The 12,607-nt window shown below is 28.0% G+C and overlaps 1 pseudogene; it reads left to right on the top strand.

Moving 5' to 3' along the window:
* The first annotated feature begins 3,117 nt into the window (after nt 1-3,117).
* On the top strand, nt 3,118-4,185 carry LOC123005638 (annotated as a pseudogene).
* Nucleotides 4,186-12,607: the final 8,422 nt, after the last annotated feature.

The following is a 12,607-nucleotide window of genomic DNA, read 5'->3' as shown; positions in this document are numbered from 1 at the left end:
AAATTTCGTTAAAGCGGGCAAATAAATTACAAAATTACATCGAAATGGATATAATTTTTTACTTTTTCCGCTCGACTTACTTTGTTTTTGAACCAGAAACTCATTTATTTTGCAAAATCTTGTGCAAACACGCTTAAAAATTAGAAAAACAACTGATATTGATGTTATTTTATTTGTTTTACGCGATTTAACTGGTTTTGAGGAAAATAAAGCAAAAATAAATAAGACGAGGTTGTTTTTAAGCACGTTTTTGTACTACAATGTCAGGTTTTTGCGAGATTTTGCTTAAATAAAACGAAAAATCAACATATTAAGTCAAAAATTAAATTAATTTTTGGATTTCTTGAGAGTTTTAACACGTTTTTCAGCTAGAAACGCAATTCTTTTGCAAAATTCATTAAAAATAAGTTAAAAAAAAATAGGATTAGACCGAATTTTTTCCTTTTTTGGAAATTCAATAAGATTTTTAAACTGAAAGCTCTATTTTTTGCAAGAGTTTGCCACTGCATGTCAAAAATCACAAAATTGTTATAAAAAAATTATATTATGATATTTTTACCTAACTCTTAGGCTAAACATTTTGTCAATTTTTTTCTAAGAAAAAATAATCGAAAAATACCATATTGGTAAAAAACAGTTCTATTTGTTTTTCACAAAATATTACCAAACAGAATAAAAAAAATAACACATTTAAGTCTTTTTCGAATGCTTTTTTTTTCTCAAAACATAATTATTTTCCAAAGTTTTGTCTAAACACGGCTAAAAATCACAAAAACCATTGATATTGATGTTATTTTATTTGTTTCACTTGATTTAATTGAATTTTAAGCAAAATGAAACAAAAATAAGCTAAGGAACGGCAAGATTTGGCCGAAAATGCTTCAGTCCGTTTTGATACTAAAATCTCAGGTTTTTCACTAGATTTCGCCAAAAAAAACTAAAAAATCAAGAAATTAAGTCTCGAATTACATTTCTTGAGCATTTTAGCACGTTTTTTCAGCTAGAGTCGCAATTATTTCACAAAATTTTGTTCAAAACAAGCCCAAAAATCACAGAATTAGACCGAAATGAATGTCATTTTTGTTTTTTTCAAGAGTCTAAGAGGCTTTTTAGCCATACAAATCGTAATCTGGTAAAAATTCGAGGAATTTTTTAATTGGGATCTGGTGAATTTTACGTTTTTGATCTGGCAAAACTGTTTTCTACACAACGTTTTTGAATCCGACCATTTCTAGTTAAATTTCTATTAGGTGTAAAATTTTATTAAACATTTTTTGAACTTGATTGAAATACAGTTAAGACTGCATCCTTTTTCTTTCGTTCGATTTAATTATTGAAAGTAATTTTTTTTCCTCTTAATGCAACGGGATTTTTCGCTGTCAAGCGATATAAATAAAATGGAATGGAATGGATGAATCGTCTGTTGTAGACACGAGCTTGACTGAAGATAACTTCATAAACCTTTTGCAGTCGATAGAACATTCTGACACAAATTGGAATAGAAAGCAATAAAATTCAACAAAAATAAAAATGTGAATTACGTCAATCTTTATATACATCACCCATAAAGGAAAGTTTAGGTAGTTATAGTGTATGCATGTGTTAATCTAGAGCAACATATATTATATTCGATTCACTCTAGCCCAAAGAAGCAATAAAATATTTTTAATCTGTGCGGTTTTTCTTTCATTTACCTCACACAAAATATACAGGTAAGTAATTTTTTTTTTAAGTTACATTAAAAACAAGATGATGAGATATTACATCTCTCGGTCGGGAAGTAAGTAAGATTACCAAGCCCATCAAATGTTCTGGATAAAAAATGAAAAATCATTTTTACGAAATTTTAATGCTTACTTATTAAAAATAATCATCTATTTTTTACAGTTTGAAGATAACAAGTTACCTAAAAACACTATACTGATAAGAGTGATAGTGTTTTTATTTTTTAGAAATAGATAATTTATTACAACATTTATTACAACAGTTTTTAGTAATCAAAAATGTATTTGAAAACATTTTTTTGGTACGCTATAGGTTTATTTAAGCTCTGTTGATAATTTGCATTTTTTTTTAAATATTTTTTACCACATTCTTTGAAATAAAAATGTGTCACAGAAATCATGTAAAAATATACTATTTTTTAGATATCTAAAAAAAATTCGCTGCACTTTTTCGTTCTAGTGCTCAAATATATTATTAACAAATTTACTACAAACTTTAATAATAATGCAAAAGATAATTAAAAAAAAACTTGAAAAATGTATAACCTCTTTTTAAAAAGCAATCTATCTATAGTTTATGAAATATGAATTATGAAATCAAATTTCGAATCCTCTTATCATTCAATATTTCAATGCTTGTCATAAAATGAAGCAATAACAAATAAAGGCGCAGATAAATTAAGTTAAAAAAATTATCTACAGCAAATAGTCACTTACAAAATGTCAAGGTGAAATTGAAAATTACCTAAAAGTCTTTCAAAAATATACTCATTTTCAAAGACACAGAAATATTAAATAGAACAAACATATTTTTTTTTATTTTCTTATAAAAAATTGAAAAATGTTTTGTTACTAATAAATAGAATTCGGATTTTTAGCATTATCCTAATCCGTTATTTTAATAAGCAACGTAAAATTTCTTATCGATATCGGCAAATTAAGATGTTCTGTTCCAAATGAATAATTTTTTTATGGTTATTTGCAATTTTTTTTAATAATAATAATAATTTGTTTTCAACGAGTAGACACAAAAAACACAAAGTTACAAAATACAAGTAAACAGAAAAAAAACTTAAGTAAGAACAAATACTAATAATTGACACAAACAAAAAATTTGTAAAACACTTTTGTTTTGAAACTTTTATAAAATAAATTTTGTTTTGAATGGCATTGAAGTTGTCTTAAGAAAATATGAATTTCAGGCATAGTATTAGTTTATGAGCTTTTGAAAGCTTAAATATTAAACTTATTTTCGTCCTTCTTTGTAGTAAAAATTTAATAAATCAAACAGTCAAAAATTGATTCCTGGTACTAATTTATGTTTTTCATTATGATATCTTATCTCTAACATATATAAAACTTGAACAATTTTATCCAAGTCAGTTTTATCAAAATGGAAATAACGCAGGCTGATATTAAAATTAAGAAAATCGCTAGTGTTTTTGGAATTGTGAGTAAAATTGGAATTGTAAATTTAATTTTGTTAATATTATTACAGGTCCAAGACCTAACATAGACACTTATGTCCCTGATTTGCATTATTTATTATAACACTAACGAATTGTCGAATTTAACTCCAAAGAATTACAAAGAATACATCGGTTTTTTTAATTTACATGTTTTTATTAAACGGTCAGTATTTTTTTTTAATTCAAAGTACACGAATCAAAAATTATAAAAATTTGGAGTTGTATCACTTTTTTTATCTGCGTTTGGGATTTTCTCACAGTTGTTATTCTTGGTGCGGATTACGACAACTGTATAAACTTTGAAAATTTCGGTTATAGCGCAAGCATAGAGCTTGAAGAAATTTGTTCAAATGCACTTCTCACTGTGCTTGTAATTGCAGCAAAAGGCTTCGTTCTGTGGTTTATAAACCTATTCTTGGCCTGGGCTATGTTTAAAGTGTCGAAAGATGTAAAATAGGCAAGCAAAGACTCAAATTTTGGTGATAAAACACTTATTTTACCATTTTTAAAGTGAAACTTTTATCGCTTCAAAATTTTTCATCCATCTATCGCATGTCGCATTACAGTCAAGGCCAATATGGCGGCGCCCATCGCTCGCATCAGCTGACCGTGTAGCATTTATATTCTTACTCATTCGTGGAAGTGCTCCGCGTTTTAATCAGTGTCAGGGCCGTACCCAAGGGGGGGATTAGGAGGTTCAAACCCCAACCCCCCCCCTCCCCCCCGAAATGCTGAGCACTTTGTTATAAAGTGTTATAAGTGTTAAAAATTTAGTTTTTTTGTTATTTTAGTGAGTTAATTTTAAATTTTGATTTAATTTTTCATGTGTTAATTATACAGTGTTTCATTTTTATTGTTAGGTCCACATTTAAATAGTTCATAGAATATTTATTTTAAGACAAAAGTGTTTCGAAAAATGCCATGAAAGGGAGCTACATCCCCTAAAAAAGGTACGTTTTTAAAGGGTTTTTCCTAATATTTCCGAATAGATAAAATTACAAAATTTGGTAACCTTATATGTACATTTAAACAAATGCCAAATAACAAAATTTTTAATCAGGGGCATCCTAAACGCTAAAACAAATTTAATTTTTAATTTTTATGCTGTTTATGGTTTGTAACATAAATTTTTAAACCGATTTTTACTAAAAATCCTTCAATTGTATCTGAGAAACACAAAAAAACCTTTTTTTATGAAAAACTATAAAATTTTGTTGTTGAAAGTGGCAAGAAACCACAGGCAAAATAGAATAAATTTTTACCCTAATTCCATCTAGTTTAGGAAGCCCCTAATTAAAAATTTTTACATTTTATTTTTGTACTTCTTTAGGTGTATAAAAGTTATCATCTGTACCAAATTTTGAAATTTTTTTCTAAAATGATTTCGGAAATATTGAAAAACAAAACTATTAAAAGACGCACCCCTTGCGTAGCATTTTTCGATATATGTTCATAGAAAATTTTTGTTTTAAAAATGAATATTCTATCTCCTGTTTAAATTTGTAACAATAAAAAGTATTAAAAATATATTTTATTTTTTGTTACTTTTGTGAGTAAATTTGAATTTTTTTATGTTTAACTAGGATCTCTTATTTTAATTTAAAATAAAAACGTGTACTTAGAGATTTTTGATTTTTAATCCGCCTTCTTTCATTTCATTTTCATGGACCAACAAGAAACCCCCCCGAAATAAAATCTTGGTTACGGCCCTGATCAGTGTATTACTGTATTGATGTGTATTGTGTATGTGTTTCTTTTTTTTTAATAAATTAACCTAAATTATAACATGTTTTGTTTTTAAAGTAGGAATTTCTGCTCATTTCTGAACATTTTTTAACAACCAAAATAATAATAAATCGAAGCAACTTTTCCCATCAAAGTCAAGCCCGCATCCAAGAATCTCATCTAATCCCATTTGGGGTGAAGGCCGCTCGAAACGGCCTATCTACAGGTGTGTGCGTCAGATTATGCGCCCCAACAGCCCCCATTTTAGACCTATCCGATCTCATTAAATTCGACAAAAACAGGAAAACAAAACAAATCATTGTTGAAATTTATTCACAAAATTGGTGGATTAGCATGGAGGGCGAGCTCCCGGAGCTCCCGGAGCGCCCGGAGCTCCCGGATTGTTGCTGGCTTCGACACTCATTTGGTCGAAGAAGGTGGCGAGGGATCTGAAGACTTCGGCTTGGTCGGAGTCGGCTCTGCGAAAACGGGGGAAATGGGGCGTGGAGTGGGTCAAGGTTGAGGTCAGGGCAATGAGGAGGATTATTGCAGCTTTCATGTTTACTAGAAAAAATAAAATTAATAATAAGGAAACAATAAAACAATTTTTTTACCTCTTGTGCTTAACTGCACTAAAGTGTACTATGAAATTCTAGCGGCGATTTTAGTGCTTTTATACTGAAAATAATCTCAAAAAACAACATAATCCTTTTTTGACAAGTAATTTGACTACTAATTTATCGACATCAGGTGTAGTATTAACAGTAACCTAAATGTGATTAGTGGCTTATTATTATAACATTTTTTTGCATTTTTTGATTGATACGTTATATAACTGCATCGACCCATTTTTTATCATACTGATAAGAAATTACAACAACAAGTTAATTAAAAAAAGTATTGACATTCTGCAATTCTTGTCATTGCAAATGGTTAAAAGCTTACTTCAGTACACATTACAGGACTTATGAAAATTATTATTTATTTTGCACACGAGTTCCGGTGACATTTGTTAAGTCAAATTATTTCTTTTAGTAACTATTTTACACCTAAAGTCTCTTTCATTTAATAAACAATCGTCAATGTCAAAATTTTTTAAAAGACTATGCTTTAACACCCTATAACTGCGATATATGGACCAACTATATAGGGTGCGCCAGAACTCGCCCCCCCGGAAAAATTTTCAAGTAAAGTTAGATTCCAGAAACATGGAAAAAAATGTTTTGACATTTGACATTTTTTTATGTCTATATAATGATAATGATGAACTTGTATATGTTTTTTTTAATTATTTAGTAAAGGTACAAAAATTTTGCCAATAAAAGCCACAAATCACATTGAACAGAGTCACAATTTAGGATACAGCTTCCTTGTTTCCTCTTCTGATAGCCTGTAGCAAAAAAACTTGTAAAATTATTTTTTCAACAGAAATAAATAGAGTCAAAGTGCAAAATTTAAACCCTCATAACTTCGAAATTTTTATAGATAAAATTTTTTTAACATTTTTTCCATATTCCTGGTATTTTACCTCATATGACATTTTTCTCTGGCGCAGCCTGTATACAGTTTAGTGAGGTTATAGTCTTGTCAATTTGCCAGTTGTGTTTATAGAAATTTAGAAGAAAGACACAATTAAAGGACGAAATAAAAGAGTAATTCAAGCCTTTAATTTGAAATAACCTTCAATTATTAACTCAGGCGCAATGAGATGAGAAAAATAACAATAAATTCACTATTAGCTGTTAACGTGTAAGTTTCACCAACATAACAACATTTTGATAATTGTTTATTAAATGAATCAGACTTTTCGTCGCTTTGACATTAATATATCAAATGAAATAATTTTGAGTAATAAGGACAAAAGAGAAAAACAAAAAAAAACTGTAAATAAAATTTTCCGAGGGGCCGTTCACTTTGGAATTAGTTGTACAAAGTTTTGGAATTATTGTATGCAATCATTTTTAGATTGTTTAGAATTACTAGAATTACTTGTAAATTACTGAAATTATTTGTGAATTACTGGAATTTTTTGGAATTGCTGAAATTCGTTTTGGAATTGCTGGAACTCTTTTTGAAATTATCAGAGTTACTTGGACTACCATATTTTTGACACAGTTGTACTTGCGAGCGCTGAACTTCACGGACACTTATACGTATAATTTCTTTTCAAAATTAAGTTGAATTTCTTTAATTTGGAATTACGAGAATTATTTTAGAATTACGGAAATTAAGTTGGAACTACAGAAACTAATTTAGAATTACATGAATTATTTTGAAATCACAGGAATTAATTTGGAATTATAGGAATTAATCTGAAAAAATGGAGTTACGATGTGTTATTGGAATTACTGTTTTTTTGAAACTACTGAAATTTTAGTAAAATTTTTTGGAATTACTGGCATTTCGGTGGATTTTTTTTTGGAATTGGAATTAGAATTATAGGAATTAATCTGAATAAATGGAACTACGATGGATTATTGGAATTACTGAAAGTTTTTTGGAATTATTGGAATTTTGGTGGAATTTTTTTGGAATTGGAATTAGTTGTATAATCGTTTTTATATTAATGTGCATCGAAGTAGTTGTTGAAAAGGATCATTTTAATGTGGCAACCCTGCAAAAATTTAAACAATTCAAATCTCAATCTTCTCAAAAAATTGTTTTCTCAAATAAATATGTGTACCCCAGTTTTTGAGATAGCAAAAAATAATTAAAATGAACAACGTAATTTGTCATTATTGTGATTAAATTTGTACTGAATGACATTAATGACACTTTTGGTGTGAATAGGCCTTTAAATTAAAGATGCATTTAGACTTCTACAACCTACTTGATGCACATTAATATGAAAAAGAGTATACCTACAGATTTTGTTCAAAATCGAAATTTTCTTAGTAGAAAATCAAACTTTAAATTTTAATACTGATGCTTAAATTCGTTAGTTGTTGTATTTCTAAAAGTCCTAAAGACCGGAAAAAGTGCTTAACACAGTACTTGGTCAAGTTTGAAAATATACAAATTTCTTAAATTTTTGAAGGCGAGTTCAGTAGTAATCATAAAAAATAATCGATCAACTTTAAGTCTCAAAAAGTCTTGAATTTGGTCTTCTGAACACGCTGAACACAATGCAACAGGTTAAAATACTGTACAATCAATCGTTTTTAAAACATTAAGCAATATAAATGTTAGAATGAGGCTATGTACGAGTTATTGTCACTATTTTTTTCTCAAATGAGTAAAAAATTAAGTGTGAAACACAAATTATTTCACCGATATTATTAAGAAAACTGCAATATTTATGGCTTCGTTCTGAATTGTTGTAACAGTGAAATCCAGCAAATTCTTTCGTAGAACGTTAAAAGAATGTTGAGGAAGCTGAAAATAAACTACATAACGCTAATTTAATATGGGTGGTTGTGCGAATGTTTCCAGAGGCGTGAAATATAGCCCCCTTGACATTTTTCGCAATATTGCCCTTGTCACCGTCGGCGTAAAGTTACAAACCGTGCCATTAAATCATCACTGTATTTCCATAATAACATGCGACAACGACAATTATACGTGCAGAGAAGCCGAATTATGTTGGAAGATTAGCAAATCAAATGGAGGCTTTCTAAGCTCATCGTCTCCTCAAACTAGCAAAAAAGACCCCAAAAAATGATAGTTGGAGATGATCCCACGCTTATCTTCCCTTTCCCACGTCGTTATCTTCCACATTGCAATTCCGGATCAAATTTACAGCTCTGTCCATAAAGTGGCGTGTATTATCTTATTTGCAACTCGTAAAATGGAATCCTGGTGATAACGCCCCGAAGTACAATGCAAAAATTAACGTCGCAATATAACTTTAATTATAACCGTAATGGGAACACAAGGTGGAGGAACAAAGCACGCCCGTGAACAATGCCAAACAAAGCTTTTGTATTTATATTGTTGAATAAATCGATTTCCAATGTATGGAGTGTCCCAGGTCTAATATCTCAGTTATTTGCCAACGGATTTTTATGAAAATTAAAATGTACACAACTTAAAAGGTAGAAATCCAATTAGTGTTAAAATTGTTCCAAAATAAAAATATAATTTTAACACATATTTTCCCAATTTAAAAGTAAGCAAAACTAGTATTATATTGTTAAGCACTAAAAAATAAAATTACTAAATCACTTGTCTGAATCAACGTCGATTATGTTGTTAATATTTGCCAAATACTTACTAAATTTTCAAGCATGTTGCACTTTTTTTCAGTTAAAAATTCAAATCTATTAAAAAACGATTTTCTTTGGCTAATTTACTGTTTTTTTTCAGCATATTCTTGGCTTAACATTGCTAACTAACATCAGTTTCGATTAGTTTTTGTGATTTTTTTAACAAATTTTAGACGAAAAATATTTCAAAGGTGCCATTAAGCATTCGAGAAACGCATTTATTTTTAGCCTCATTTAGTACATTTTTGACTTGATTTTGACGAAATTTAACAAGTTACTTGAAAAATTTCATAAAAGAAACGAAATCAAACAATTATTACTGATTTATAGGTGTGTTTTTGGGTAAATAATGTTTATAGTGCAAAAAATAGGGTAATTATAAGCAAAATTTGGCAAAAATACAGAGATTTTGGTTCAAAACCCTGCTTCAAGTTTAAAAAAATTAAAACTGATTTTTGACAAAATTTTATATTTTTTTAGCTAAATATTGTCTAAAACCCAAAAAAACAAAAAAGCAGCAAAATAATATCTATTTTAATTTATTTTTGCAAATTTTTTAAGAGTGTTTTGAAAAGATCTTGCAAAATAAATAATTCACTGGTTCAAAAACCAACTAAGTAAAGCGAAAGAAGCTCAAAATGATCAACTTTGATAGCATTAGGTAATTTTTGAAGCAGTTTTAACAAAATTAAAAAAACATATCCCAAACGCGTCCTTAAACTTACGAAAAAGACAAAACTAACACTATTTTTGTCGTAATTTGGTAAATTTTTGGCTTGTTTTAATGAAATTTTACATAGTAATTGCGTTTATACCTGAAACATATGCTAACACTTGAAAAATCTAAAATAATATCGTTTTTAACCAAATTTTAAACCGTTAAAAAGTTAAAAAAAAAACAATATTTACTAGTTTCTTTTTGAATCAACAGAAATACGTCGATTATGTTAATATTTGCCAAATGCTTACTAAATTATTGGTCAACAATTAGTCAAGAACTTAAGTATTTTTTAGAAATCAAACAAAAAATCACTAATAAATCAATAAAAACACTCTTTAGTTTTTTTAGTTCTTCTAAACGGTTGAAAAATCGCTTAATTTGGTCGAAAACAATATTATTTTAGCTTTATCGATCTTTTCACACATTTTTCAGAGAGAAAAGCAACTACTTCGTAATTTTTTTTTCAAAGAAGCCAAAAATTTACTAAAGTGAATTGAAAGACGTTTTTAAGGTTTTTAATTTTGCTTAAAAAATTACATAATTCTATCAAAATCATTCTTTTTTTGGCTTGTCTGGCTTTATTTTGTTGGTTTTCGAACCAGCGACTTATTTATTTTGCAAGATTATGTCAAAAAACGTATAAAAATCACAAAAGTAAATTGAAATTATTTTGTTTGTTTAAGGTTTAAAGTCGAAAAACTAAAATATTTGGTCGAAAATGGTGTTTTTTTTACATTTTTATAACTTTAAGCACGTTTTTGAACTAAAATTACAGCGAAATTTTAATTAAAGTTAAAAATCACATTAGAATTACATTATTTTTTTTATGCATTTTCAACAATTTTGCACGTTTTTCAACTATAAACCCAATTATTTCGCAAAATTTTTAAAAAATGTGTTAAAAAAGTACTGATAAATTAGTAAAAATTGCTTTCTTAATTTTTCTGAATGGTTGAAAAATTGCTTAATTTGGTTGAAAACAACATTATTTTAGCTTTTTCAGGTGTTTTAGCACATTTTTCAGTTAGAAATTCAATTATTTCGTACAATTTTGCCAAAAGCTTACTAAATTAGGCTATTTTTAAGCATTTTGCATTTTTTTGTGCCAAGAACTCAATTATTTTGCTAAATTTTTGAAAAAATAGACAAAAAATCACTAATAAATCAACAAAAACACTGTTTTATTCTTTTAGTTTATCTAAACGGTTCAAAAATCGCATAATTTGGTCAATTACAATATTATTTTAGCTTTTTCGAGTCTTTTAGCACATTTTTCAGAAAGAGAAGCGATTTATAAACAAGTCAAAAATTTACTAAATTACGCCAAAAATAGTGATAGTTTTGTCTTTTTCGAGTGTTGAAAAACGTTTTTGAGATTTAATAATTTTACCTTAAAAATTACATGATTCTATTCAAATTAGTCTTTTTTTGGTTTGCCTTACTTTATTTAGTTGGTTTTCGAACCAGAGACTTATTTATTTTGCAAGATCTTGTTAAAAGACGAAAACATAAATTAAAATTATTTTGTTACATTTGCCAATATTTAGTCGAAAGACTACAATATGTGGTCAAAAATGTTGTTTTTTTATTTTATCAAAACTTTAAGCACGTTTATAAACTAAGATTACACTTTTTGTGCGAAATTTTGATGAAAGTTAAAAATTACATTAAAATTAGACTATTTATTGCATTTGCAAGTATTTTGCACGTTTTCCAATCAAAAACTTAATTATTTCGCCAAACTAAAGAAATATGTCAAAAAATCACTGGTAAATTAATAAAAACTGCTTTCTTTATCTTTCTAAATGGTTGAAAATTGCTTAATTTGGTCGAAAACAACATTATTTTAGCTTTTTCGAGTGTTTTAGCACATTTTTCAGATAGAAAAGCAATTATTATGTGAAATTTTTGTTAAAACAACACAAAAATTTACCAATAACTAGGTTTCTGAGGTAAAAACTTTTTTTCTAAAATTAGAACTTGCGAAAACATTATCTTATTACATCGAAATTGATATTATTTTAGCTTGTTTTGTTCGATGTAGTTGGGTTTTAAAACACAAAAAGATCGTATCATAACAAAAAATTACAAAAATAAATCGAAAATAACTAAGCAATATTTAGTTAAAAAGCTGAAAAACCAAGAAATTCGCTGGAAAAAATTAGTTTCTTTGTTCATTATTTGATTTCTTCCTACTAAATACTCTACGTTTTAAATTTTGTTAAAATCTGTTGGCAAATAATAGAGATATATTAAGTGGGACACGCTGTATAATGGAAGTAATTAATAAAAATGAAATGGGGTATTGGTAGGGGGAGGCCGAACTTGTGGGACGAGATTCGTACGATGTTCAACTAATTTTATATTCATAGAAAAAATAAATGCTGTGACACAATCTTCTTATATCCAAGTTTATGACACTACTTAAAAACGTCGGGGGTTAGGCGATACAAATAACGATTACGGATGAAAGGCATCGCAAATATTTCAAAAGACTGTATAAATATTTAAGAATTTTTATCAGAATTTATTCGGACGAGGTGTCAGATAAACTCACACTTTTCATTTACTTACATACCTTAAAAATGTTAAATTTTTTACTACAGCGAGTGTGTGTATTTTTAGATTCAAAATGTAGATAATGAAATTTTTTATAACGAAACAAACCGTTTGGATAAGGGTCCATTATTGACATTTTCACAACGAAGCAGAATTTCAATTAGTGTCTGATATTTATTTATAGACTTTTGATTAATTAAATGT

This window comes from Tribolium madens, unplaced genomic scaffold (genome assembly GCF_015345945.1).
Source record: "Tribolium madens isolate multiple individuals breed KSU strain unplaced genomic scaffold, Tmad_KSU_1.1 Scaffold_11;HRSCAF=98;Tcas5.2_LG3b, whole genome shotgun sequence".
Classification (NCBI taxonomy): Eukaryota; Metazoa; Arthropoda; class Insecta; order Coleoptera; family Tenebrionidae; genus Tribolium; species Tribolium madens.
Note: the sequence above shows the minus strand (reverse complement) of the source record. Positions and strands in the feature narration are given on the sequence as shown.